At 45.3% G+C, this 27,798-nt stretch overlaps 1 protein-coding gene across 1 annotated transcript in view; it reads left to right on the top strand.

The window, feature by feature from the left end:
* The first annotated feature begins 2,620 nt into the window (after window positions 1–2,620).
* Window positions 2,621–27,798, top strand: part of RAB7A (RAB7A, member RAS oncogene family) — a 93,802-nt gene continuing 68,624 nt past the window's right edge. Inside the window, exon 1 of the mRNA XM_030849262.3 lies at window positions 2,621–2,773. The gene's annotated coding sequence lies outside the window, so the exon portion shown is untranslated. The remainder of the gene's footprint in view (window positions 2,774–27,798) is intronic.

Consider the following 27,798-nt stretch of genomic DNA (forward strand, 5'->3'; position numbering starts at 1 on the left):
GAACTCATTCCACGAGGCCATCATTACCCTGATTTCAAAACCAAAGACATCACCAGTGAAAATAAACTACAGACCAATGTGGGTTTTTTTGTTTTTTTCGATAAATTGATTTTATTTATTTTTGGCTGCGTTGGGTCTTCGTTGCTGCACGCGGGCTTTCTCTAGTTGCGGCGAGCGGGGGCTACTGTTTGTTGTGGTGCGCGGGCTTCTCATTGCGGTGGCTTCTTTTGTTGCTGAGCATGGGCTGTAGGCACGCGGGCTTCAGTAGTTGTGGCACGCGCGCTCAGTAGTTGTGGCTCACGGGCTCTAGAGCGCAGGCTCTGTAGTTCTGGCACACGGGCTTAGTTGCTTTGCGGCATGCAGGGATCTTCCCAGACCAGGGCTCGAACCCGTGTCCCCTGCATTGGTAGGCGGATTCTTAACCACTGTGCCACCAGGGAAGCCCCCAGACCAATGTCTTTTACGAATATATGTGCAAATATTCTCAACAACATATTAGCAAACCAAATCCAGCAACATATAAAAAGAATTATATACCATGATCAAGTGGGCTTTCCCAAGAATAGGAGCTTGGTTTAACATCCAAAAGTCAATTAAAGTAATACACTATAATAATAAAATAAAAATGAAAGAGAAATGAAGATTCCCAGATAAACAAAAATTGAGAGAATTTGTTGCTAGCAGACCTGCATTCCAAGAAATAATAAAGGGAATCTTTCAGGCTAAAATGAAATGACACTAGACAGTAACTCAATTCCAAACGGCGGGGGCGGGGGGGGGGGGGGAGAGTACCAATCAAGGTAACTACATCGGTAAATATAAAAGACAATATAAAGTACTTTTTGTTTGTAGGCTTTTTTTTCTTTCTTTCTTTCTTTCTTTTAAATTCTGATTTAAAAGACAACTGCATAGGGAATTCCCTGGCGGTCCAGTGGTTAGGACTCAGTGCTTTCACTGCGGGGCCCAGGTTTGATCCCTGGTTAGGAAACTAGGATCCCACAAGCCGAGGGGCACAGCCAAAAAAAAAAAAAAAAAAAAGACTACATAAATCATTAATTATACACATTATGTAGATACAAGTGCAAAGGCCTGATGTTCCTGTTCGCTTTGGTTTGTGTTGTCCAGCATGAATGTCACTCATTAAGGACGATATTTGACAATTTCAGTGTTCAACAGAAAAATACGATGAGGTTTCCTTCCTTCATTTCTTCCACGACAAGGCAATAATACCTGTGCATTTGCGCACCTGGCTTCACAAATCTTGTCTATTTCCCAAGGACAGAAACGGCATCTTCCCTGGGTCCTGGGCTCTCGCCCAGGAGTGTGATGACGATCAGGATGAAAACTCTCAGACTTGCCCTTAACTACACGTGCTGCCATTAAGGTGCTAACTCATCACCTATGTGGGAACTGATACCAGATACAAAGGTTATTTTTGCACTTTAAAGAGAGGTCTCCTGAAGCTCTGGAATGCATCCAAACAGGAAGCTACCCTGATGGAATGGGAGGTGGTCTGATTGGTGGATTGAAGCAGGTAGAGCAGGTAGTTATCTAAAAAGTCCTCAAATCACTGTATTTGCACTTATGACATAGAATATAAGTGCTACGCATCTTGGAAGTGTGAATCCCAAAGACGTCTATGAAGGAGGACAAGCAGGAGCCCTACAAGGGAGGCCAGGCTGCCAGGACAGAGCCAGGGCTGCCTCCGGGGCACTGCCCAACCAGTCAGGTCCCTGAGGGCTGAGAGAGCTGATAGCCAGGTCTACCAGAACACCAGCCCGTGGGGACCCATCACCAGCCACAGATAAGGGACAACTTCTGGGTGGGCCTGGGGATGGTGCTTCCCTGGGCCGTCTCCATAACCACTGCCGTCTGCTTCACGGACCCCCTGGACACACTCTAACGTGTCGCTGGCCTCGTTCAAATAAGCAGGTATGTTCATGCCTCGTCTGCTCCGCGGGAGGCCCTCTGCAGAAGCTTCCTCAGCTCCCGTCATTAATGTCCCCACCCCATGAACCACGCTGCCCCCACTGTCCTTTACCACTTCAACGCTCCCTGCCCAGGAGGATCCTCCAGGGGACCTGTGCAGACCCAGGGCAGCCCAGGGGCCATCCGCACGGGGTTGTTATCACTACGACCGATGGAGAAGAAACGGACGTTAAGAACCAGGTACTGTCATCCGAAAACTCAATCTTCGCAATAACCCCCCGATTAAGTAATGTTACCCACTTTACAAAAATAAAGGGGGGACGGATCTCCAGGTCATCTTCACCAGGGTTTAGCAGAGTGGGCAAGGAGGGCGCGTGTTCTCACCCGTAAATGGTAATAACAGCACGGGCCTCCCAGGAGGGGGCGAGGTAACAGACCACGCAGACCCTCAACCCACGCGATCCCAGCCCGCAGCCCCGCGCCATCGCCGTTGCGCACGCTCGGGTGCCACCCTACCCGCGACCCAGCTCTGAGCTCACGTCAATGCCCCACCCCCAGGAGACCCGGAAGCAGAATTCCCCGCAGGTCAAAGCTGGCGGCGCTACTCCGGCGCCGCCGCCAGAGGGCGCTCACGCCACCTTTGTTGGCTCGCGCCTCACGGGTCAAGTCAGCGGCCGGTCCCGGAAATGGAGGGCTTTGCCGTACAAGATGTACAACATGGCGGCTTCCTGTGTGGCGGTACGGCACGCTGAGAGGCTGGCCTGTTTCTGGGACACGCGGGGATTGTAGCAGGCTCCTCGCGAAAGACGGCTCCCGCGGAGTTTCCCGGTGTCTTTGTCGTTGGGTAGGTGGCCGAAAGTAAGAGATGGCGGCCCCCACTCTGCGTGGCCGGAAGTGGAGGCGAGTGTGCGGCGTGGCCCGTGGTCCGGCCGCTGGCGCAGGACGCTCGTGCTCTGCCGCGGTGGGGCGGCCTTTGGGGCTCCCGGCCCTTCCCGGGCTCGGCTTTGGGCCGTCAGTGCCCCGCGGCCACGTTAGGGGTTCCCTCTCGGCCATTTAGGGAGGGGCGCCGGTGCCCTCAGCTGCCTCGCGTGGACACGAAGGCTGACCTTCATGTCTTGACCACGAAACCAGGATTAACCAGGTGACATGAGCTAGTCTGTCCTTTCAGAGGAGTGACCTGCTGTCGCTAGAAACCGCAAGACGGTGCCTACAGTAATGTGGACCCAACCCCAGCAGACACTAAGTGAAAAAAGCAAAGCGCGGAAAAACGTGTGAGGATGTGCATTGTTGGCGGGTTTTGGGTGTTTTTTAAAAAGACCCACGAGGATAGAGATGCCCACGAGCTCGCACAGGCAGAGTCCCAGCCGAAGGGCCGAAACGGGCGGTGAGGAAGGCAGCAGAGATGGGAGGACGGGGACAGGGGCGGGGGAAATAAGTTTGGGGATATTTGAGTGTGTGATCTAAATACACCAGGTCTTTTTATTAGGTTATCACATCATAAAGCGAGAAGGCAACGTTTAAAAAAAGTAGGTTTTTTCAGCTGGAGCCACGGTGGTTAATAGATTCATGAGATTGAATTTGTGAGGATAAAATTTTAGAGGTCAGTACTGTAGTATCAATACTTGCCGCAAAGGTTTCGAACCGATGAGACGACCTGAGTCTTGAAAGCGAGATTTTTGTTCTTTTTGCTTTTGTTTTTGCGGGGGGGGAGGAGGAGCCGGGCAAACAGAAGGCGCTCAAGACCGGTTTGTTGAATGAATGAATGAATAAATGCCTTTTTGCTACAAGCACACATATTTTCAGTAGGTTCAGTCGCTGGTATATCTTCTGTGTTTTTAGGGTTAGTACCATGGAACACAATGGCAGCATTGACTTAGAAACTGAAGCAAGTTCTGCCTTAAAATCCTGAAATGTCTTCTTAATGTTTAAAAAATAAAATAGTAGCAATTTCAGAAGTGGTATTGGTTTTGGGAATCACATATTTGAACGTGAGAGCAACGTCCTCCTTCCTGAAGCAACTGACCACAAGTGGACACCCTTGCACGTACCACTCGGGCCTGTGGTATACACATAATGCCGTAGCTCTGGTGATGGAACTAGATAGAGTTAGCCAAGTTCCTAAGCTGTGCTAAGTGCTCAGGAAAGAGCATTTACTATTTGGGGGCAACCCTGAGTTGCTTGATACATTTTTGCCTCTGGGACCTTATAGGGGCTTTAAAAATATGCTAGTTGCCCTATGGATCTTACTTTTATTTTTATCATCTTAGAGGCCATATAATGCAAAGAATTTAGCTCCTTATTGTGTATCGTTGAGTAAGTTACCTAACCTTCGCAGACTTCAATCTTCTCATGAGTAAGACGAGAATCACAAAACCTCTTTCATAGGGTCGCCGTGGAAATGATTAGAGACAATGTATGTAAAGCACCTTGTGCAGGGCACACAGCAGGCGTTCAGTAGTGGTCTCTAGTTCTGCAGTATTGCAACCTCAGGGTTAAGGAACTAATACCGCACTCAGAGGCAGAATTTCTCCGGAGGGTAAGGAGCAGGTGGCCACAGGGTGACAGTTAACACAGGAAGCCTGCAAGGAGAAGTGGGGGCCAGCAGGTCTGCCGGCTTCAGGGCCCCCGGCTTCCCGTCTCCAGTGGGAGAATGCGGATATGGTCTGCAGGCCGTTTGCGGAGATGCCTCCTTGCTCACAGCCACCTGCACTGTTCAGCTCACAGGCACCTCTTCGGAGCGTCTTCCAGGGCCTTTCAGAGGCATCAGCCTCCCTTTCTGCGGCTCATTGCTCATATTTCATTGCTCATTTAATATGAAACACGTACCACGTATGTGTAAAATTTTTCTTTTAGTTTAATAATGGTAATGTAGAACTAAGCATCTTAATATTTTTAAGTGGCGTTAATATTTCAGTGGCATTAAGTACGTTCACACTGTTGTGTAAGCAATCTCCGGAAGTCTTCGTTTTACAAAAAGATGGAACTCTGTACCCATTAAACAATACCTCTCCATTTTCCCCTCCCCTGGGTCCCTGGCAGCCACCATTCTACTTTCTGTCTCTGTGAAGTTGACTGCTCCAGGGACCTCATATAAGAGGAGTCATAGAGTATATTTTGTGAGTGGCTTATTTCACTGAGCATAATGTCCTCAAGGTTCACCCACTGTAGCGTGTGTCAGGATTTCCTTCCCTTTAAAGGCAGATTAATATTCTCTTGTGTGTGTATAGCACTGAAGGGGAGCAGAATATGCCACCCCAAATGTGCCACCTTGTTCATGTGAATTATTTTGAGCTAAAGGCTGTCAAGACCCAGCAGTTTCAGGAAAAATTTTTACCTCTTCTTTATCAGCCTAAAAGAATTGCAATAGGGGGCCAGCCCCTAAAGAAAGCAATTAGCAGAGATGACTTATTTATGTTAAAGACTTAACCTGCATGGCAGGGCAGGCGTCCGCTCTTCTCAGCTGCTGTGAATGGCCCTCCTCCCCTCTGCAGCCCCAGCTTCTATCCCTTTCCTAGTTCAGGGATGCAGGTAAGTCTCAATTGCCTGACTGCCTTTGGGTCTCATTTTTATGGGACTCCCATACATATGAAATTAGATCTGTTTTTCTCCTGTTAATCTGTCTGATGTCAGCTTAACCATTAGACCAGCCAAAGAACCTAGAAGGGTGGAAAGAAAATTTTTCCACCCTGACACCACATTTTGTTTCTTCATCTGTCAGTGGACACCTGGGTTGTGTCCACCTTTTGGCTGTCGTGAATAATGCTGCTATGAACACGGGTGCGTACGTATTTTAACATGAAGTAATATCTAATAGGATTATAGAGAGTAGAGTGTGTTTTATATAGTTGCACTTGACGAAGTAATTCTGAATCATAAAAAATGCACTATTAAGCTGTTTACAAGGTCATTAGAAGATTAAAAGATGTAGTTAGTCACTGTGCATCATGGGCCATGACGTGGCCTGGTGATGGGACACAGGTGTAAGGTACTGTGATGATCGTGGATTCCCTTCTGCCCTGCCAGTGGGTTTGGGGGATTTTGTGGATAATCTTATTTAGAGATGGCCTCGAAACCCTAAGGAATAGGTGCACAAAGATAGGAATCAAAGACCTTTAAGGATTGTGAAGTGAAATATCCGAAGCCCCTGACTAAGGCCTAATGTATTCATGTGTGAGGTGTGGGTAAGTATTCATCTCGGGATGTTTTGGGGACAGTAGAGTCACGTGGATGAAGGGCTCACCTGGCCATTAAAAGGAAGCAGTATATCTGGGTGAAGGGTACACAGGGATTCACAGGGGTTCTTTTTACTATCCTTGCAACTTTTTTGTAAGTTTATATCAAAATAAGTTGAAAAAAACGAAGGCATCACAATAGCATGTAAAGTAAAACACAACTTTGAGGAAAACTTTATGTGCGCAAAAAAGACATGATACTTTAATGTTAAAATTGCTAATCGTGGTTATCTCTGGGTGGTAGAATTACATATTTCCCCCTCCTTTGGTGTTTTCTTGAATTTACAAGGTTTTTTTGTTGTTGTCACTGTTACTGTTGTTTTGTGCGTGTATCAGTTTAATAACTATGGAGAAAAAACCATTAGTACGTAGTTAAATAAAACTCTGGGGTCTAGTAGTTATCTAATACTTGTCAGTAGAAACGTCTGAGACCTTGCATGCAATTGAGTACCATGCAGATGGCCCCTGGCTTCTGTGAAAGACCATAGCATCAGGGCAAGGATGGGGGCCCTGCGACCTCTGGTCTCACTGTTGGGTGGGTCCTTTTTCCAAGGTTGATAACACCATACTTCAGGACCCAATGCTTAGAATGTCAGCGTAGAATGTCAGCAGCTCAAGGCCTGAAAGATCCTTCACAGTCATGGACTCCACTTCCCGCTGCTCTGGACCTCTCTCCCGCTTCTCCAGCACCCAGTCTCTGCTTGCACTGCTCAAGGAGCAGAGTGCTCCCTGACTAGGGGGCCTGTTCCTTTCTTGGACAGCTCTGACTGTGACAGTCTTCCTTATTTGTAGTCCAAATCTGACTCCTGCTCTGTTCCTCAGAGATGGTCAGGATGTGTTTGTGCCCCACCCAAGACCAGCAGTGAGGGACTCTGAAGTGTCCACCCTGAAGTCTTATGACCTGTCTTTTCTTTTTTCTTTAAAGTTTATTTATCATTTATTTATTTACTTTTGGCTGTGTTGGGTCTTCGTTGCTGTGCTTGGGCTTTCTCTAGTTGTGGCGAGCAGGGGCTACTCTTCGTGGAGGTGTGCAGGCTTCTCATTGCGGTGGCTTCTCTTGTTGTGGAGCACAGGCTCTAGAGTGCGGGCTCAGTAGTTGTGATGCACGGACTTAGTTGCTCTGTGGCATGTGGGATCTTCTCAAGCCAGGGCTCGAACCTGTGTCGCCTGCATTGACAGGCGGATTCTCAACCACTGCGCCACCAGGGAAGTCCCTGACCTGTCCTTTTCTAACCCAGCTCTTTTCCCCAAGCTCCAGACCCACACCTCCTGCTCTCTCCTGGTTCTCTGTGTTTGTCTATCCCACCGGCACCTCATACTCAACATCTCCAAAGCGTGACTATTCTCTCCTTTCTCACCCAGGACGCAAGAGTAATGCATGTTACTTGTCTCTGCTACAAGTGATGAACAAATTAGGGCTTCATTTTTCTCTTTTGTAAAAGAAGTTTAGATTTCTGCTAGAGTGGCTGCCCCATGGGACCATCAAGGACCCAGACTCCTATCTTTTGATGGAAAACCCAACCCATAGTGCCTTAGCTGAACATAGATTTCCCTTTTCTCACGGAGCAAGAAGTTCTGAGAAGTACTGTCGACCCATGAAGCCATCAGAGGCCGAAGCTACTTTTGTCCTTTTGCTCACTCATCCTTACCCTGTGGTTTTCATCCTCATGCTTGTCACCTCAGGGTCACAAGATGACTGCAGGCAGGATGAAGGGAAAGGGAAGACGGCAGGTTTGCCCGGCTCAGTCAGCTTTCTTGTTCTGAGCTGCTCAGGAAGCCCCACCCAGCAGCTTCCCCCTCGTTGCCTGGAGTCCTGTCACCTGGCCACCTCTAGCTGTAGGGTCTGCTGAGAAACAGAGTTCTTTAGCTGGGCCCATTGTTGCCCTGAACAAATCAGGCTTACATTCTAGGAACCAAGGGGAGACTGGACATGTGAGCAGTGGTGTCTGTCACAATAAAGCTTCCTTGGGACCTCCCTGGTGGCACGGTGGTTAAGAATCTGCCTGCCAATGCAAGGAACACGGGTTTGAGCCCTGGCCTGGGAAGATCCCACATGCTGCGGAGCAACTAAGACTGTGTGCCACAACTACTGAGCCTGCACTCTAGAGCCCACGAGCCACAACTACTGAAGCCTGCGTGCCTAGAGCCCGTGCTCCGCAACAAGAGAAGCCACGACAATGAGAAGCCCACGTACTGCAATGAAGAGTAGCCCTTGCTCACTGCAACTAGAGAAAGCCCGTGCACAGCAACGAAGACCCAACTCGGCCAAACATAAATAGATAGATAGGTAGGTAGATAGATAGATAGATAGATAAGGCTGGGACGTCCCTGGCAGACCAGTGGTTAAGACTTCGCCTTGCAGTGCAGGGGGTGCAGGTTCGATCCCTGGTTGGGGAGCTAAGATCCCACATGCCTCATGGCCAAAAAACCAAAACATAAAACAAAAATTGTAACAAATTCAATAAAGGCTTTTTAAAAAATTGTCCACATTAAAAAAAAAAACTTAAAAAAAATAAAATAACATAAACAAGAAGGCACCCCTGAGGGCTCTCTCTCTAGTGAACCATGGTTGCCTTCGAGGAAATGGCTGGGAGTCCTCCTGGGAGGGAAAAGGTTGGGGAGGTTGCCCAGAGGAGTCCACGTTCCCACTGATCTTTTTCAGCAAAGCACCCTGTGTGTCTTCTCGAGCATGGTGGTCAGGATGCCTATCGAGCTGCCTTCATCTGTTGGTCACATTCAGTGCTCTCTTTCCAATGAAGTGTGCTCTTCCTCAAAAGGAAAAAAGAAGTCCAAGCTTTCTCAACAGCACCGTTTCCCAAAATCACCAGGCACCCAAGTGCCACCTGTCTTGTTGCTTGGTCATCTCTAAGGAGTTGCCATCATCTAAATAGTCTAAAACTTGTTGCCACACGTTTGGTTCCAGCCGGTGGAAGGAGGGAGGGATAAAGGGGGTGCACCCTGATTTTAAGGATCTTATGTAGAAAGCTCTCATCCACTGACCACCACTTAAAGCTTTACTCTGCGCATCCATGTGTTCTTGACCTTTGCCTTCCTAGAGTTTATAGTCTCCTGGGGAACACAAGGAACAATGATAGCAGTGATACGTGCTAATAAGAAAACAAACTCGGGGTTGGGGTAGAGATGAAGGTGGTAGGGAACAACCTCACTGAGGAGGAGTCGTGCGATCAGGGATCTCCCGGAAGAGGGACCAGCAAGCACAGATGCCCTGCAGTGGTAATGTGCTCCGCACGTGGGAGGGGCAGCACGGTGTGGCCATGCACCTAGAGTCGTGTGAAATCAGAGGAGTGTAAATCACGTCAGGTGGAGCCCCGTAGGCTAGGATAAGGTAATCATTCTTAATTTGAGTGAGATGAAAACCTCTGCAGATGTGTGAGCAGGCACGATGGCATTTACATTTTAAAGATTGCTTTGATTTAACAAGTTACGAACTCTGTGTGGATCAAAGACCTAAACGTAAGAGCTAAAACTGTAAAACTCTTAGAACAAATTATAGGGCAAAAGCTTCATGACATGGGGCTTGGCAGTGATTCTGTGGATGTGACACCAAAGACACAGGCAATGACAGAAAAAATAAATCGGACTTCATCAAAATTTAAGATGTTTGTGCATCAAAGAATGCAATCAACAGAGTAAAAAGGCAATGTATAGAGTGGGAAAAAATATTTGCAAATCACATATGTGGTAAGGAATTAATACCCAGAATATATAAAGCACTACTAAAATTCAGCAGTACCAAACAACCCAATTCAAAACTGGGTAAGAGTTGCACAAAAATATGAATGTATTTAATGCCACTGGTACACTGAAAAATAGTTAATTTTGTTATGAATATTTTACCACAATTTAAAAAATGAATTTTAAATAGAATGCCCAAAGGACTTGAAAAGATATTTCACCAGAGGAGTTATCCAAATGGCCAATAAACACATGAAAAGATGCTCAACATCACTGATTATTAAGGAATAGAAATCAAAACCACAATAAGATAACGCTTCACACCCATTAGGAATCATCAAAAAAGCAGAAATTGGAACCCTTATACAGTTCTAGTGGGAATGTAAAATGGTGTGGCTGCTGTGGAAAACAGTATGGAGGTTCCTTTAAAAAAAAAAAAACAGAATGTCCATATGATCCCGCAATTCCATTTCTGGGCATATTCCCAAAAGAACTGGAAGCAGGTACTCAAAGAGGTATTTGTACAACAATGTTCACAACGGTATTTTTTTTTTAATATAAATTTATTTTCTTTTTGGTTGTGTTGGGTCTTCGTCGCTGCGCGCGGGCTTTCTCTAGTGGCGGCGAGCGGGGGCTACTCTTTGTTGCGGTGCGCGGGCTTCTCATTGCGGTGGCTTCTCTTGTTGTGGAGCACAGGCTTCAGTAGTTGTGGCTCGTGGGCTTTAGAGCGCAGGCTCAGTAGTTGTGGCTTGTGGGCTCTAGAGCGCAGGCTCAGTAGTTGTGGCGCACGGGCTCAGTTGCTCCGCGGCATGTGGGATCTTCCCGGACCAGGGCTCGAACCCATGTGCCCTGTGTTGGCAGGAGGGTTCTAACCACTGCTCCACCAGGGAAGCCCCACACAGCAGTATTATTCACAGTAGCCAAAAGGTGGAAACACCGCAAATATCCTTCAGTGGACAATGAATAGAAAACAAAATGCTGCCTCTCCATACATACAATTGAATATTATTCATCTGTAAAAAGCAAGGAAATCCTGACATACTCTACAGCATAGGTGAACTTTGAGGAAATTACGTTAAGTGAAGTAAGCCAAAAGGACAAAAGACAAATATTGTGTGACGCCATTTTTTATGAGATCTCTATAGAGTAGCCTTAGAGATGGAAGTAGAGCAGTGGCCCCGGGGGCTGGGGGTGGGGGCGGGGATTGAGGAGTTTCTGTTTAATGGGGACAGTTTCAGTGCAGGATGATGAAGAAGTTACGCAACGGATAGTGGCAGTGGTCGCACGACAGTGAGAACGTACTTAATATCACTGACCTGTGCACTTAGAAATGGTTAAGATGGCCTTTTTATGTATATTTTACCACTATAAAAATTTAGTTTAATTTTTAAAATTTAAATCTACTTACTCAAATTACCATATGGTTATTTAAAAAAATGGAAGAACTTTGACATGCTGTTAAGTAAAAGAAGTTGAATGCAAGGAAAATCAAAGGCTGCCCAAGAAAGGAGATGTAACCGTAGTACACTGCTTGGTTGTGCAGGTAATAATATTTCTATCGTGCTAATCATATGAGCAGTATTTATTGAGAGAGTCCACCTGTCAACTCAGCAAGCAAGACAATTATGGTTTCAGAACAACATAACACATTATCAGTTTGGCAGTGTAAAGTTATAGTTAACGGAAGTAGACAGGTGGCAGGGTGAGGGAAGGAAAAGGTACAGAGCTGGAGCTCAGATACGGCCGGAGTGGAAATTAAAGAAGAACCACAGATAGTAATGAAAACCCTTGGAAACAGTGGAGGAGGGTGTAAGTGAATTAAATCCTCACACAAAGCAGGAAGTCAGCGTACCATTCATATACCCAGAAATAGGATCAGCGTGTTATTTAGAGCTATAGGGGTAAGCACCAGCAAAACAAACAGTTGAGAGTGACTGCTCTGAGGGGCAGCCTTGGGGTCCGGAAGGGGTGGAGCAGTTGGCTTTTATTTAAGCCCTTCAGTACTAGTAATGTTTAACCATATGCATATATTGCTTTGATTAAAAAAAAAACCTTAAAAACTATTTTAAAAATCAAATTGTAGGGTAACATGTAATCTATGACCCTGTTTTTAAAAAGAAACTAAACCCCAGCAAACCATGCATCTGTGTATAGATGATTATCTGAGCCCAGAGAAATATGTGAAGGATCGTGCTTGTGTCTGGGAGGTGGCAGCAAAGGGTGTGGGAGAAACCTTCACCTGTCCTCCATGATCTGTTGTCTGACTTGACCATGGATTATTTAGGTAAATGTTTTGCCTTTATCATTCTCTCGCTCTCTAAACCACTTGAGAGTGAATTGAAAACATCTTTGTGTTTAACCTCGAACTTCAGGGATTACTTCCTAAATTCAGAGGCATTCTGGTACAAAACCAGAGTGCAACTATCAAAATCTGGAAATTCAGCATTGATACAATCCTGTTATCTAATTTACAGCCCATATTCAGGTTCTTCCATTGTCCCAATAATGTTCTCTCTTTTTTTTTTTTTTTTGCGGTACGCGGGCCTCTCACTGTTGGGGCCTCTCCCGTTGCGGAGCACAGGCTCCGGATGCGCAGGCTCAGCGGCCATGGCTCACGGGCCCAGCTGCTCCGCGGCATGTGGGATCCTCCCGGACCGGGGCACGAACCCGCGTCCCCTGCATCAGCAGGCGGCCAATAATGTCCTCTTTATGGTGGTGGAGGTGGTGGTGTTTTCCTGGTCTAAGATCCATTCCAGGCATTGCATTTTGTTTTCATGTTCCTTAAGTCTCTTGAACTGGAACAGTTTCTTAGCCTTTCTTTGTCTTTTTCGACCTTGAGGTTTTTTAAGAGCAGAGGCCAGTTATTTTGTAGACTGTCCCTCAGTTTGGGTCTGCCTGATGTTTCCTTCTTATTACATCCAGGCTTTGCATTTTTGACAGAAAATACTATATGTGATGTTGGGTCCATCTCTGTTCATCTTGTCAAGAGGTCCATGGTGTTGCTTTATGCCCATGTTGCCAATGTTAAGTGAGATCATTTGGTTACAGTGGCAGTCCACCAGTCTTTCTCTTTCTGACTTACTTCACCTAGTATGATAATCTCTAGTTGCATCCATGTTGCTACAAATGGCATTATTCTGTTCTTTTTGATGGCTGAGTAGTATTCCATTGTCTGTATGTACCACATCATTTATTTATTTATTTGGCTGTGCTGCGTGGCATGTGAGATCTTAGTTCCCCCACCAGGGATTGAACCCGTGCCCCCTGCAGTGGAAGTGCAGAGTCTTAACCACTGGACTGCCAGGGAAGTCCCGACCACATCTTTATTCATTCATCTGTCATTGGGGATTTAGGTTGTTTATAAATTTTATTTTTTTAATTGGTTATTTATTTTTAAAATTTTATTTATTTTATTTTTTTGCACCTGGACAGGGACTTGAACACTGGGCCCTCAGATTAAAAGTCTGATGCTCTAGGAGACTTCCCTGGTGGTCCAGTGGCTAAGACTTCATGCTCCCGACGCAGGGGGCCCGGGTTCAATCCCTTTTCAGGGAACTAGATCCCACATACTGAAACTAAGAGTTCACATGCCACAACTAAAAAAGAAGATCCCACACGTAGCAACAAAGATCCCACGTGCTGCAACTAAGACCCAGTGCATCCAAGCAAATAAATATTCAAAAAAAAAAAAAGTCTGATGCTCTAGGGGAGTTCCCTGGTGGTCCAGTGGTTAGGACTCGGTGCTTTCACCGCCATGGCCCCAGATTAAGTCCCTGGTGGGGGAACTAAGATCGCACAAGCCACATGGCTGGCCAATTAAAAAAAAAGTCTGATGCTCTACCGACTGAGCTACCCAGGCATTCTCCCAACGTGTATTTTTAAGCTAGGCAGAAATGACAAGGAAGCACTTTAGAAGAGGGTTTGGTAAAGGCCAGCGTCTGGAACCCGCTGTCCTTCCTGCTCATCTGGTTCCCCAGGCCCCTCGGTCATCACTTGCCATCACTCCTCTATCCCATCCATTTCTGCCCTGGATATCTTCAGAGGCAGTGCGGGCCCTGTGCACAGTTCTTCAAACCTGAGGCCTAGGAGATGCTAAGGCAGTGGTTCTCAAACTGTTGTCTTTTGTTTTTAGGCCACAGCATGCGGCTTGCAGGATCTTAGTTCCCCCACTAGGGATCGAAGCCGGGCCCCCTGCAGTGGAAGCACAGAGTCCTAACCACTGGACCACCAGGGAATTCCCCCTCAAACTGTTTTTAGAATGTAAAACAGATGAAATGGAAGTTGTTTGGGTTACAGAAGAGCAGTGAGCTGCAGCCGTGCCCAGAAGACCTTCGCCTTCCTTGCTGGTTGGCTTCTGAGGCCCTCAGCTGGCGCCCTGGGACAGCGTTGGAGCCTCGGGCACAGGAGGCACACCGACGGCCACTGGCCCCTCAGGAGGGCTGGCTAGAACAGCTCTGACCCTGAGACCTGGGCCACACGAGTCATCGGCTTTTGAGAAGGGACTCTCAGCCTGTGCCCAGGCAGCATCCCAACCCCCCACACCATGCCAGCTGTACTTTCTCGTTTGTTTTCCTGGGATATCGACTGTAACCCAGAGAGGAGGCCAAGAAGAAGCATGAGAGACCCAGCGAGGGCCCCCCCTCCCCTCTGCCCTGAACCTGAAGGCAGCTGCTTCCTTCCAGCCTGCACCCTGGAGGAGGCAGCCTGCTCGGATGTCCAGGCCACACCTCCTGAGCTCTCCCTGCAGCACACCAGCCCCGTCAGAGGGGAGCTGGGAACGTGGTGGATGACCACAGCCGCCAGGAGGAAGTGGACTGGAAGAGTTCTTCACTTCTCCAAAGTTATGCTTACTGGTGGCTTTCGGAGTCTGTATAAGGTGGGGGTGGGAGTGGGGTGAAGACCATACCAGCCAGGAATGAATCCCAACTTTGTTACTGACCACTAGTAGCCATGTGACACTGACAGGTCATTTCAGTGTTCTGATCCTCACTCTCCATTCTAAAGTGGAGGCAAAAATTAAGCAACTCCTACTGTTGTCACAGGGACCAAATGTCATCTTGCAGTGGGGTTTCCAAATCTTAGAATTGGCGTGCCACCTGCATGATTTTGGCCATATCTTCATGCCAGTTTTACTATTACTTACCTAATTATCCCCCCAATTGGTTTGCCTTTTAAACATGTCCTGAAGAGATACTGCTCATGAAATTGGGTTTGTTTCACATGTTATATTTTCCTACTCTACCTTAAAATAAGCAGACAATGATTAAAATTTATAACGTTCCTGTGTGTACCACAGCCGGGTAATGGATGCAGAGCGATGGCCCTGCTCTCTGCTAATGAACCACCAGCAGTCCCCCTCCCCCACCCTCTCCCCAGAGTCTCCCATTTAACTTCATGGCTTTGTTTGTAGGGAAGTGAAGGAGAACCCAAATCTCTGTGACCATAGGTATTTTAACTCCTTCCCTGTGTTGTTGCAGACACTCAGTTGGCCTGAGCAGTGGCTAGGGTTGTACAGCCCTTACCTTTGGGTGTGGAAGGAGGACAGATCTGTCAGAAGCAGGATCCCTGCAGCGAAGGCTGTGTCTGTGCTTGCCCTCAGCTGCTCTCAGAAGTGGTCTGTTCTCCACTGAGGCAGGCCAGGGCAGGGGAACTTTTTGGTGGTGGTGGTGGTGTCCATGCTGCTTTTTGGGCATAACAACAATAGGCTCTCCAGAATGTAAGCCAGAGCCTGGACTTGAGCCACATTTTAGGTGGAATGTGGTTGAATAGTCAGGTTTTTTTTGTTTGTTTGTTTTTGTTTTTGTTTTTGTTTTGCAGTACGCGGGCCTCTCACTGTTGTGGCCTCTCCCGTTGCAGAGCACAGGCTCTGGACGCGCAGGCTCAGCGGCCATGGCTCACGGGCCTAGCCGCTCCGCGGCATGTGGGATCTTCCCGGACCGGGGCACAAACCTGTATCCCCTGCATCGGCAGGCAGACTTTCAGCCACTGCACCACTAGGGAAGCCCGAATAGTCAGTTTTAACGGCAAGCCTCTGCATTGATCAGAGTTCAGTTAGAGGAAACAAGCCATTCTACCAATTTTAATCAGAAAGGGATTTAATCGAGGGCGTTAGATGCTTACAAAGTCATTGGAGGGCCTCAAGGAATGTCTCTGAGTGGGCCTTCAAGAATGCAGCCAGAACAACACAGCAGAACTGGCCTACCAGGGGAGCTGCAGCCTCTCCCACAATCAGGAAAAGGGGGCATCACTGGAGCTATGTTCCAGATATAAGGGAGCCTCTGCCATGGCTGCAGCTCTCTCAGTCTCTTAGTTCACACAAAGCTGAATTGCTGGGCTTCCCTGGTGGTGCAGTGGCTAAGAACCCACCTGCCAGTGCAGGGGACACAGGTTCGAGCCCTGGTCTGGGAAGATCCCACATGCCACAGAGCAACGAAGCCCATGCGCCACAACTACTGAGCCTGTGCTCTAGAGCCCGCCAGCCACAACTACTGAGCCTGTGTGCCACAACTACTGAAGCCTGCGTGCCTAGAGCCCATGCTCTGCAACATGAGAAGCCACTGCAATGAGAAGCCCACGCACTGCAATGAAGAGTAGCCCCCGCTCACCACAACTAGAGGAAGCCCACATGCAGCAACAAAGACCCAACACAGCTAAAAATAAAATGAATAAAATAAATTTATTTTTTTTAAAAAGCTGAATTGCTGCTGAAACACAGTGTTTCCCTGGCTGTGCTAGCCAGCAGTAGCAACCGGAGAAGCGAAAAGATAGCCATGACCTCACTCCTAGCTGCGTCAGTGCACTTAACTGGTGGAGCTAACTCATCCAGAATTCTAGCTGCAAGGAAGACGGGGAAATGTAGTTTTCAGGTTTTTGGCCTCAGCCTGTGAAGGCACGCGAGGAAGTTGAAATGGATGATGAGAGCCAGTTCACATACCACCACAGTTGGACAAGTGATGCGCCTTCCCCTCCAAGACCTGGGCCCAGCATCATCTCTAGCCACCATCCACCCTGTGTTCAGTTGAGTTGCTGGGGTGCCTCCAACGTTCAGTGCCTTTGCTCAAGATTTTCCCATTGTCAGGAAGGCTCTTTCTTGTTTTTTTCTGGATGAATTTGGATTTCCTCTTCTTAGAAGCTTTCTCTTTCCTCCTGGGAGAAGTTTGATTCTCGGCTTCTATAGCATTTTGTGTTTTCCTTCTGTAATGATTTATTTACATGTTTGTCTCCCGCACCAGACCTGGTAGGCAGAGACTAGGTCTCACCTGTCTTTGTTAAAACAGCTGAGCAAGGTCTGGGCCAATTCCTTTTAGCTCCTGGCATATAAAAAGAAGAAGACTGAAACAGGGTAGTATGTTTTCTGGTACAGTGTGAAGGTTTCAGTTTACCAACCTAATGCTTTTAACATAAAAATGATGATGCAGTATAACTGGGGCATTTTTAAAATAAGTACAGAAAAGGGCTTCCCAGGTGGCGCAGTGGTTGAGAGTCCGCCTGCCAATGCAGGGGACACGGGTTCATGCCCTGGTCCAGGAAGATCCCACATGCCACGGAGTGGCTGGGCCCGTGAGCCGTGGCCGCTGAGCCTGCGCGTCCGGAGCCTGTGCTCCGCAACGGGAGAGGCCACAACAGTGAGAGGCCCGCGTACTGCAAAAAAAAAAAAAAAAAAAAAGTACAGAAAAAAATTAAATAGATAAATCTGTAGAACATAAAAAGTATTAATTCATTTTTAAAAGGTATTGGAAACTGTAGGAGAGAATGCTAATTTTGCCCCAAATCAGTTCTCTACTTTTCATGTTATCATGACCCTCAATTTTTAGCTGGATATATGGTCAGCCAGATCAAATGCTACATTTCCCAGATTCCCTTGCAGCTATGTGAGCCATATGATTAAGCCTGGGCTATGGGGTGTGGGACCAAGTGCTCTGTGCACTTCAGGTCCCCTGAAAGGGAAGAGGCCTTTTCCAATAGGCAGTCAGCCACATTGGGCCATGCAGACCTGGGCACCCCAGGGACAGTTGAGCAACAGTATGTATATTTGAAGCCTGGCTCCTTGATACTGCAAAGCTGGGCTATTAATAGATGAGAAAGAAACCTGTCAAGTACACAAGCGTTCTGGTTCTATTTGAGCAGCTGAAAGTACATCCTGATTATTCCTGGTTTGCAACTATGCGGTTATATGATGAGCACCGCTGTCTTGCAGATATGACTTAATCTGTACACAGTGTACACAGCATTAAAATCCTAAATGTAGTACCTGTTTGTGAATGTGTGGTGCAGGTGTGTTCTTCCTGAGTCCCTGCAATAGGGAGTTGGGCCCAGAAAAGACATTTACTGTGTAAAACAGTTAATGATCTAGGAGGTCGTATGTGTTTTTTACTCTGTCTCAGGTGTTCTTTTGGCAAGGTAGCCTGTTCCCAGCTTTAAAGGAGTTTCAGCAAGATATAGAAAGCTCATTTCATGGAGATGTTCATCACTGTGAAATACTGGAAATGAAGTAATAATAAATCGACATGGGAGGGATTAAAGAAATATTCATTTAGTCAAAGGAAAATTGCAGGCATTAAAATAATGACAATTATGTGTCAAGTATAATATGCTTTGAAGTTATGCTGAATCAAAGAAGATTATAAAATAAGGTTCAAACTGGGAATCCACCTGTGTCAGGAAGTGTGTACACAAAAAGAACAAAAAAGTCCTGATCACCTACTGTGTGCTAGGCCTCCTGCTGAGTCTTAAGGATACACAAATTAATAAAACATGGTCCTAGGCTTCCTTAGTGGTCCAGTGGTTAAGACTCTGCACTTCCACTGCAGGGCACAAGTTCAGTCCCTGATCAGGGAACTAAGATCCCACATGCCACGCAGCCAAAACAAAAAAAACATATGGTCCTATTATGGCTCTGTGTTATGATACCTGCACCCAGTGATGTGCAGTTAAATGCTTAAAAGCTGCCTGTCATTTGTGGGTAGGGGAAAATATTTTGTAATTTTGCCAGTTTCTGTGGTGTAAGCGTTTCCACCATGGCTGATTTCAAGCTACCAATGGAACTTTACTGAAGGAGGGAATTGGGAAGAGATGTACACAAGTGGCTCTTCAGAGTCAGCACAAGCTGGTTCCTGCATGTCCCTGGAGCCTTCCACCACCTAATGTCTACCAGTCAGGAGATGGCTGTTAAATAAACAATAACATATTCATAGAATGGAATACTAATCAGTCATGAGAAGATCATACTTTGGAATAATTAGTCATATTTGAAAAATGTCAAGGTTTAGTTTCAAGTTTCAACACAAGCAGCTGTGAGTGAAAATGACAGTGTGAGTGAAAATGGCAGTGTGAGGATTACAAAAATTGCTTCCTCCATAAAGTCAACCAGAAGGTTGGCAAAAATTGTCAGAATCAACTTTCTGAGAAGTGTGGAAACTAGCCAAGCTCTTGAAACAAGCTGGAGAGCACTTATTCAAGAATAAGGGTGAACACTACAGATTCAGTGCAATGCCTTTCAAATTACCAATGGCATTTTTTACAGAACTAGAAGAAAAAATCTTAAAATTTGTATGGAGACACAAAAGACCCCGAATAGCCAAAGCAGTCTTGAGGGAAAAAAACGGTGCTGGAAGAGTCAGACTCCCTGACTTCAGACTATACTACAAAGCTACAGTAATCAAGACAATATGGTCCTGCCTCAAAAACAGAAATATAGATCAGTGGAACAGGATAGAAAGCTCAGAGATAAACCCACGCACCTATGGTCAACTAATCTATGACAAAGGAGGCAAGGGTATACAATTGAGAAAAGACAGTCTCTTCAATAAGTGGTGCTGGGAAAACTGGACAGCTACACGTAAAAGAATGAAATTAGAACACTCCCTAACACCATATACAAAAATAAACTCATAGTGCTTAGAGACCTAAATGTAAGACTGGACACCATAAAACTCTTAGAGGAAAACATAGGAAAAACACTCTATGACATAAATGACAGCAAGATCTTTTTTGATCCACCTCCTAGATTAACGGAAATAACAAAAATGAGACCTAATGAAACTTAAAAGCTTTTGCACAGCAAAGGAAACTACAAACAAGACAACCCTCAGAATGGGAGAAAATATTTGCAAACGAATCAACGGACAAAGGATTAATCTCCAAAATATATAAACAGCTCATGCAGCTCAATCTTAAAAAAAAAAAATAACCGAAACAAAAAATGGGCAGAAGACCTGAGTAGACATTTCTCCAAAGAAGACATACAGATGGCCAAGAAGCACATGAAAAGCTGCTCAACATCACTAATTATTAGAGAAATGCAAATCAAAACTACAATGAGCTATCACCTCACACCTGTTACAATGGGCATCATCAGAAAATCTACAAACAACAAATGCTGGAGAGGGTGTGGAGAAAAGGGAACCCTCTTGCACTGTTGGTGGCAATGTAAATTGATACAGCCACTATGGAGAACCGTATGTAGGTTCCTTAAAAAACTAAAAATAGAATTACCATATGACCCAGCAATCCCACTACTGGGCATATACCCAGAGAAAACCATAATTCAAAAAGACACATGAGGGCTTCCCTGGTGGCGCAGTGGTTGAGAGTCCGCCTGCCGATGCAGGGGACACGGGTTCGTGCCCTGGTCTGGGAGGATCCCACATGCCACGGAGCGGCTGGGCCCGTGAGCCATGGCCGCTGAGCCTGCGGGTCCAGAGCCTGTGCTCCGCAACGGGAGAGACCCCAACAGTGAGAGGCCCGCATAACGCAAAAAAAAAAGAAAAAAAAGACACATGGGGCTTCCCTGTTGGCGCAGTGGTTGAGAATCTGCCTGCCAATGCAGGGGACACGGGTTCGAGCCCTGGTCTGGGAAGATCCCACATGCCGTGGAGCAACTAAGCCCGTGTGCCACAACTACTGAGCCTGCGCATCTGGAGCTTGTGCTCCGCAACGAGAGGACATGACAGTGAGAGGCCCGCACACCGCGATGAAGAGTGGCCCCTGCTCGCCGCAACTGGAGAAAGCCCTTGCACAGAAACGAAGACTCGACACAGCCAAAAATAAATAAAAATTAAGAAAAAAATACAACATACTGAAATTTAAAAAAAAAAGACACATGCACCCCAATGTTCATTGCAGCACTATTTACAATAAATAGCCAGGTCACGGAAGCAACCTAAATGCCCATCGACAGACGAATGGTTAAAGAAGATGTGGTACATATATGCAGCCATAAAAAAGAACAAAATTGGGTCATTTTTAGAGACTTGGATGGATCTAGATCTGTCATACAGAGTGAAGTAAGTCAGAAAGAGAAAAAGAAATATCATATATTAACGCTTATATGTGGAACCTAGAAAAATGATATAGATGAACTGGTTTGCAGGACAGAAATAGAGGCACAGATGTAGAGAACAAACGTATGGACACCCAGGGGGAAAGTGGCGGGCAGGTGGTGGTGGGATGAATTGGGAGATTGGGATTGACATGTTTACACTGATATGTATAAAATGGGTAACTAATAAGAACCTGCTGTATGAAAAAATAAATAAAATTCAAAAAAAAAAAAAAAGGGTGAGCAGTGAGTGTTATGACATTTTAACTGGCCCTAGAGTCATCCTCTGTTCTCCAGGTCCACAGTAGCCTTTAGAAATAACAGCCTGCATTTCTGGTGCCGCATGGCAGCTACCAGAGGAAGAGGAGTGGAGCTAGAACTCATTAAAGACACGTTCTAAAATGGATGCCATTATTTGATTAGTCTGGTGGTTCCCTGGAAGCCCTCAGTTGCAAGGCTACCTTGGAGCTCACTCAGTGTGAAAAGTCTTCTCTCTAGAGGACATTTTTAAAAGAACAATTACAGGCAAGTTTTTTAACTATGTGATTGTTAGAGGCAACAGATAAGAGTTGGGTCAAACAGTAGACCTGAAAAAAAAAAACTTTAAAGTTTAGGGAATAGAGTTCCATAAGGGCTTTGGAAGCTTTGATGCATTCCGGGAAGTCTGGATGGTCGTGCACACATGTGGGTCTGTGTGCCCAGGGATGTGCACTTGCTCAGAAAAGAACTGAGAAAACCCTAAGCTCTCACCTTTGTTGACCTTGAAGCATTGCCCACGCAGGAAATGAAGTCTAAGGTGGAGTTGTAAACTGCCTGTCTGCACCCTGAAAGCCTGTCCTAGCCACACTTACAGCCCCTTGGCAAAGAATGGGAGATTTATTTGTTCCAGGCATTTAAAGAAATCTCTGTCCTATCATTAGCTGACCATTAACTGAATAGAAACTTCAGTGACCTTATGTGACAAAGAATACAGACACTATAGAATTAGCTCAGGGTAGTTACTTAACTACTACGACAAGCAGTAATGACAACAGACCTTGGGGACGGAGAAAATCATATTTCTAGAGCTGTACATTCAGTTATTTAAAATGTCCAGTTTTTACCAAAAATTATGAGAACACTTCCCAACTCATTTTCTGAAGTCAGAATTACCCTGACACCAAAACCACACAAAGACATCACAAGAAAAGAAAACTACCGGCCAGTATGTTTTGTGATCGTAGATACAGAAGTCCTGAACAAAATACTAGCAAACTGAATCCAGTAGCATCTAAAAAGGATGCACCATGACCAGCTGGGATTTATCTCAGGATGCAAAGCTGGCTGAACATATGAAAATCAATTAATGTAATATACCATATTAATTGAACAAAATGGAAAAAAAAACACATGAGCATCTCAGTAGATGTAGAAAAAGCATTTGACAAAATCCAATACTCTATATGATTTTTAAAAACCACTTAACTAAATAAGAACAGAAGAGAACTTCCTCAAATGGATAAAGGGCATCTAAGAAAAATCCATGGCTACCATCATATTTAATGGTGAAAGAATAAGAAGTTTTCCCTGATATTAGGAATAAGACAAGGATGTCTGCTTTCATTACTTCCTTTCAGCATTGTTCTGGAAGTTCTTGCCAGGGCATTTAGGCAAGAAAATGACATAAAAGGCATTCAGATTGGAACGAAAGATGACATGATCTTACATATAGAAACTCTTAAGGAATAAGTACACAACACACAGTGCTAATAAACAAGCTTAGCAAGGTTACTAGATACAAGATAAATATACAAAAAAGTTCTATATCTGTGCACTAGCAATGAAGAAAATGAAATTAAAATTCCATTTGTAATAGATTGAAAAGGATAAAATACTTAGGAATAAATTTAACAAAAATGCAAGATTTATACACTGAAAAGTTCAAGACATTGTTGAAAGAAATAAAGATCTAAATAAATGGAAACACACCTTGCATTCATAGATTGGAAGACATAATATTGTTAAGATGATAATCCACTCCAAACTGATGTATAGATACAATGCAATTTGTATCAAAACTCAACTGCCTTTTTTTTTTTTTTTTTTTTTTGGCAGACACTGACAATCTGATCCTAATCTCTTGGAAATGCAAGGGACCCAGAAAAGTCAAAACAACCTTGGAAAATAAGGACAAAGTTGGAGGACCTCACACTCCCCAATTTCAGAACGACTGCATAGTAACAGTAATCCAGACAACGTGGTACTGGCATCAGGATAGACATGTGGATTAACGGAACCGATTAGAGAGTCCAGAAATACACCCATACATCTACAGGCAATTGATTCCAGCTAGGGTGACAAGCTCATTTAATGGGATCAGAATATTCTTTTCAACAAATGGTACTGGGACCACTGCAAGAGAATGAAGTTGGATCCCTAACGATACCATATACAGAAGTTAATTCAAATTGATCAAAGGCCCAAATGTAACGCTAAAACTGTAAAACTTTTAGAAGAAAATGTGGGAATTCCCTGGCATTCCAGTGGTTGGGACTCCACGCTTTCACTGCTGAGGGCCCAGGTTCAGTCCCTGGTCGGGTGGCTGGGATCCTGCAAGCTTCGTGGCCAAGAAAACGTAGATGTAAATATTTACGACCTTAGAGCACACAATGGTTTCTTAGCTATGACATCTAAACTGCAAGCAACCAAGGAAAAAAATTAATGGGACTTCAAATTTTAAAACTTTCATGTGTCAAAGAACACTGTCAAGAAAGTGAAAAAATCCACAGAATGGAAGAAAATATTTGCAAATCATATATCTGCTGAGGATGTATTACCCAGAATATATAAAAAACACAATAATAAGACAACCCAATTGAAAAATGGACAAAGGATTTGAATGGACGTTTCTCCAGAGAAGGTATACAAAAGTTCAACAAGCACATGAAAATATACAAACTTCATTAGTCAGTAGGAAAACGCAAATCGAATCCACAATGAGAAACCACTTCACACCCACTAGGATGAGTACAGGAAGAGAAAAATGGGCAATGACAAGCATTGTCCAGGATATCAGGAAATCAGAACTCTCACCCACTGCCGGTGGGAATGTAAAATGATTGGAAAGTACTTTGGCAGTTCCTCAAAAAGTGATACGTAGAGTTACCATATGACCAGCCAGATTTATACCCAAGAGAGTTGAAAACATAGGTTCACAAAAATGTGTACGTGAGTATTAATAGCAGCATGATTCCTAGTAGCCAAAAAAGAGAACAAATGTCCATCAGCTGATGAGTGGATAAACAAAATGTGTCTCTCCATACAGTGGAATCTTTCTTGGCCATAGAGAGGAATGAGCACTGACGACACACTACAACACGGAAGAACCTTGAAAACGTTAGTGCTCAGAAGCCAAAACACAAGATCGCATATATATGCAACTCATATGTATCCGTATATGTAATATCCAAATACTGCATATATGCATTTATGTGCAGTGTTCAGAATAGGCAAATCCATAGAGACAGACTGTAGGTCACTGGCCTCCGGGGCTGGGAAGGAGGGAATGGGGAGTGGCTACGAATGGCATGGAGTTTCTTTACGGGGTGAAAATGCCCTGGAGTAAGTGGTGCTATTTCCACACCCTGTGGATATACTAAAACCCACTGAGTTGTACACTTTAAAATTGGTGAATGGTAAGGTTTGTGGAATATGAACTATATCTCAAATAAACAACAAGTAGGTTACAAAATAATGTTTCATCTAAGTGGTAGGAAGGCCCCCAGTGATTTTCATCCCCTTGTGTCTCCCTTGGTCTTTGGTGCGGGCCAGATTTAGGGACTCATAGCAAACAACACAGCAGAAGTGGTGGAATGTTGCTTTTGACATTCTAAAAAGTTCTAAAAAGATGGAGCCTGTCCATCACCCTTCCTCTCACACGCATCCCTCGCTCTGGGGAAGTGGCTCCAGGCCCCGAGCAGCTCTGTGGAGCTCCCGGGTGGGGAGGAACTGCTGTCTCAGACAAGACATTGCAGACCTACGCCTGCCAACAGCCGCAAGAGTCAGCATCCAGGTGGGTCCTTCCCCCGTCAAGCCTCGAGGTGACTTCAGCCAGCACGTCAACTGCAGCCACGTTACCCCTGGATTCCCGACCCTCGAAACCATGAGATAATAAAGGCTTGTCGTTTTCAGCTGCTAAGTTTTAAGGTGATTTGGATATTTTCTGAAGGTAACTACTGCAGTGTGTTGTATCAAACATAGACAAAAGACACAAATGACGTATACCGCATATTGTTTTACCAGTTGTCTCTAGGTGGGATGATTGTTGGTGCCTCATTTTCCTATTCACAGATGCCTGATTTTTCTAAAATGTTCATTAATGAACATATGTTGTTTACATAATCAGAGAGAAAGTGAAAGGGATAGCTGATTTCAGGATGCTTAGGAAGCATTTGGTGACATAAGTGCCTTTGGTATAACATTAGGTAGAATAGGCAGTATAAAAATGGTCCATAGGGAATTTCCTGGCGGTCCAGTGGTTAGAACTCCGTGCTCTCATTGCCAACGGCCTGGGTTCCATCCCTGGTCGGGGAACTAAAATCTCAGAAGATGCGGTGCAGCCAAAAAAAAAAAAAGTCTGTATACTGATATTATTGCATAAAAATTCCATCTGCATCTGGACAAAGCCTGGAAAAGAAAACTCAAAACAGTTAGTTCTTTGGAGTCTCTGTTTTGAGTATCAAATTAATTGTTATCACGATGTTTAATTATTGAGTTCCATTCAGCGGAAACATTGAAAGTAAAGAAAGATCCCTGAGGCAGAGTGGAGGCCAGGCCCCAGTAGGAGGGTGGAATCGTGGTGCGTGCTGTATGGGATGCAAGGTCAGGCGTTGGGATGGAACAAAGGATGAACCCAGGAGAGGAATAGGACACCAGATGGGTGGATCCTGGTGCCTGGTTTAATGAAAGGGCAGAGAGAGAGATGATCCAGATAACTGTCCCACACTTGAGATACCTCCAGAGAGCACGGAGAAGGGAAATGAGGTTACTCTCTCAGCATTATTAATAACAGCCTTCCCCCACTATCCGAAAGTAAAGCGTTCCTAAGAAACCTTTCATGAGCCAAATGGCGTAAAGCGAAGGAGCAGTTACCTTAGGACACATCTTGCTCACAGATGCACAGAATAAATCTGGATAAGATGCTTGCAGACACAGTTTAAAGCTTGTGGCTTGACGCTGAGCTGCTGAGTGTGGCTCCTGGGGGAAGGGGCTTGGCGGGGCCGCTCCTGCTGCTGAGCGCGTGCGCTGCCTCTGTGACAGCTTGCGGCAGAACACACGATGAACACTACTTCTGCTTTTCGCCTTTGATCGTAAAAGTGAAAATCCTCTTTAGAGAGCTTTTGGTTAGTGAAAACAGGTAGTAACGTAGGTCTTTCGTGAAAGCGAAGTGACATAAAGCGAACTTCCAAAAAGTGGGGAATACCTGCGTTAGGTTATTTTGAAAGCTTGACGTAACAGTTTGTGTTCTGTGTGCCTTGTTTCTTCCAAGAATGGAATACGGTCCTGGCCTTTTAAGTTGCTCACTAGTGCAGTCAGTGGGAGAGGAATGTCTAAACAGTGTGATAGTGGTCATTAATATTCAAATACTGTCCAGATATTCAATGCTGTTCATTAATACTCAGATTATCCTCCTTTCAGGGTCATAGTAAGATCATGCTTCCCTGCCTCATGGAAGTTGTCGTGACCAGGTGACAGGCTTTGTCTAAGGAAACATGAATGGAGGCATCATGTTTTACATGTGTGCAGGGGCCTTGAAGAGGCAGAGCAGGAGTTTCCACATTTGCGCGCTGGAACAAACACAGCAGCGGCTGGTCTGCAGTGGTGGAGGCTGGCGCCATCGGCCCGGGTTCCTGAGTGAGGACGAAATTAAAAAACAGTCTGGTGGTGGATACACAGACCTACACAGGGGAGTCAGTTACGTAGCACACAGCATGCACGCGCATGGGCGTGCGCGCACACACACACACGTGCAGAAAGGAGTACAAGACTGAGGAGCTCTGAGTACGACCAATGTCCGTGTCCTCTGCTGAAGAGCTATAGCTTTGCAAAAATGTCACCCTTGGGGGACATTCAGTAAAGTGCTCAAGCCATCTCTCTGCATTATTTCTTACACCTCCATGTGGATCCACAATTAGCTCCAAAAGAGAAAAGTGACAAAATTATTCCTTTTCCGGTTATTTTCCAATCTTTCTGAATACCTCAAGGAGAAATTCTAAGTATGATAGCAGTGCGTATGTTGCATTTCTCTGACACTTGCAAATGCACATTTTGAACAAAGAAAGAGCAGGCTTCCTTCAGCAGACAATATCTAGTCATAATTCAATAACGCTTATTTTCATTATGCTTCTTCTGCCAGTTATCTTCTATATATATCAAGAGAGACTCGTTATCCCCTTATGATAGTGATATAAAGTTTTTCTTAAAAAAAGTTAAAAAAATTTCTAAGTCAACTCCCTTTCCATAAATAGCAGTGTTGATGGCATGGGAAGATGGTTTGCAAACAATGGAATTTGAGGGAACACAGACCCCCTGGGAAAAAAATGTAAAATTAAAAAAAAAAATTAGCGTTAATTGGTTGAAGAA

This window comes from Globicephala melas, chromosome 11 (genome assembly GCF_963455315.2).
Source record: "Globicephala melas chromosome 11, mGloMel1.2, whole genome shotgun sequence".
In the NCBI taxonomy this organism is placed as follows: domain Eukaryota; kingdom Metazoa; phylum Chordata; class Mammalia; order Artiodactyla; family Delphinidae; genus Globicephala; species Globicephala melas.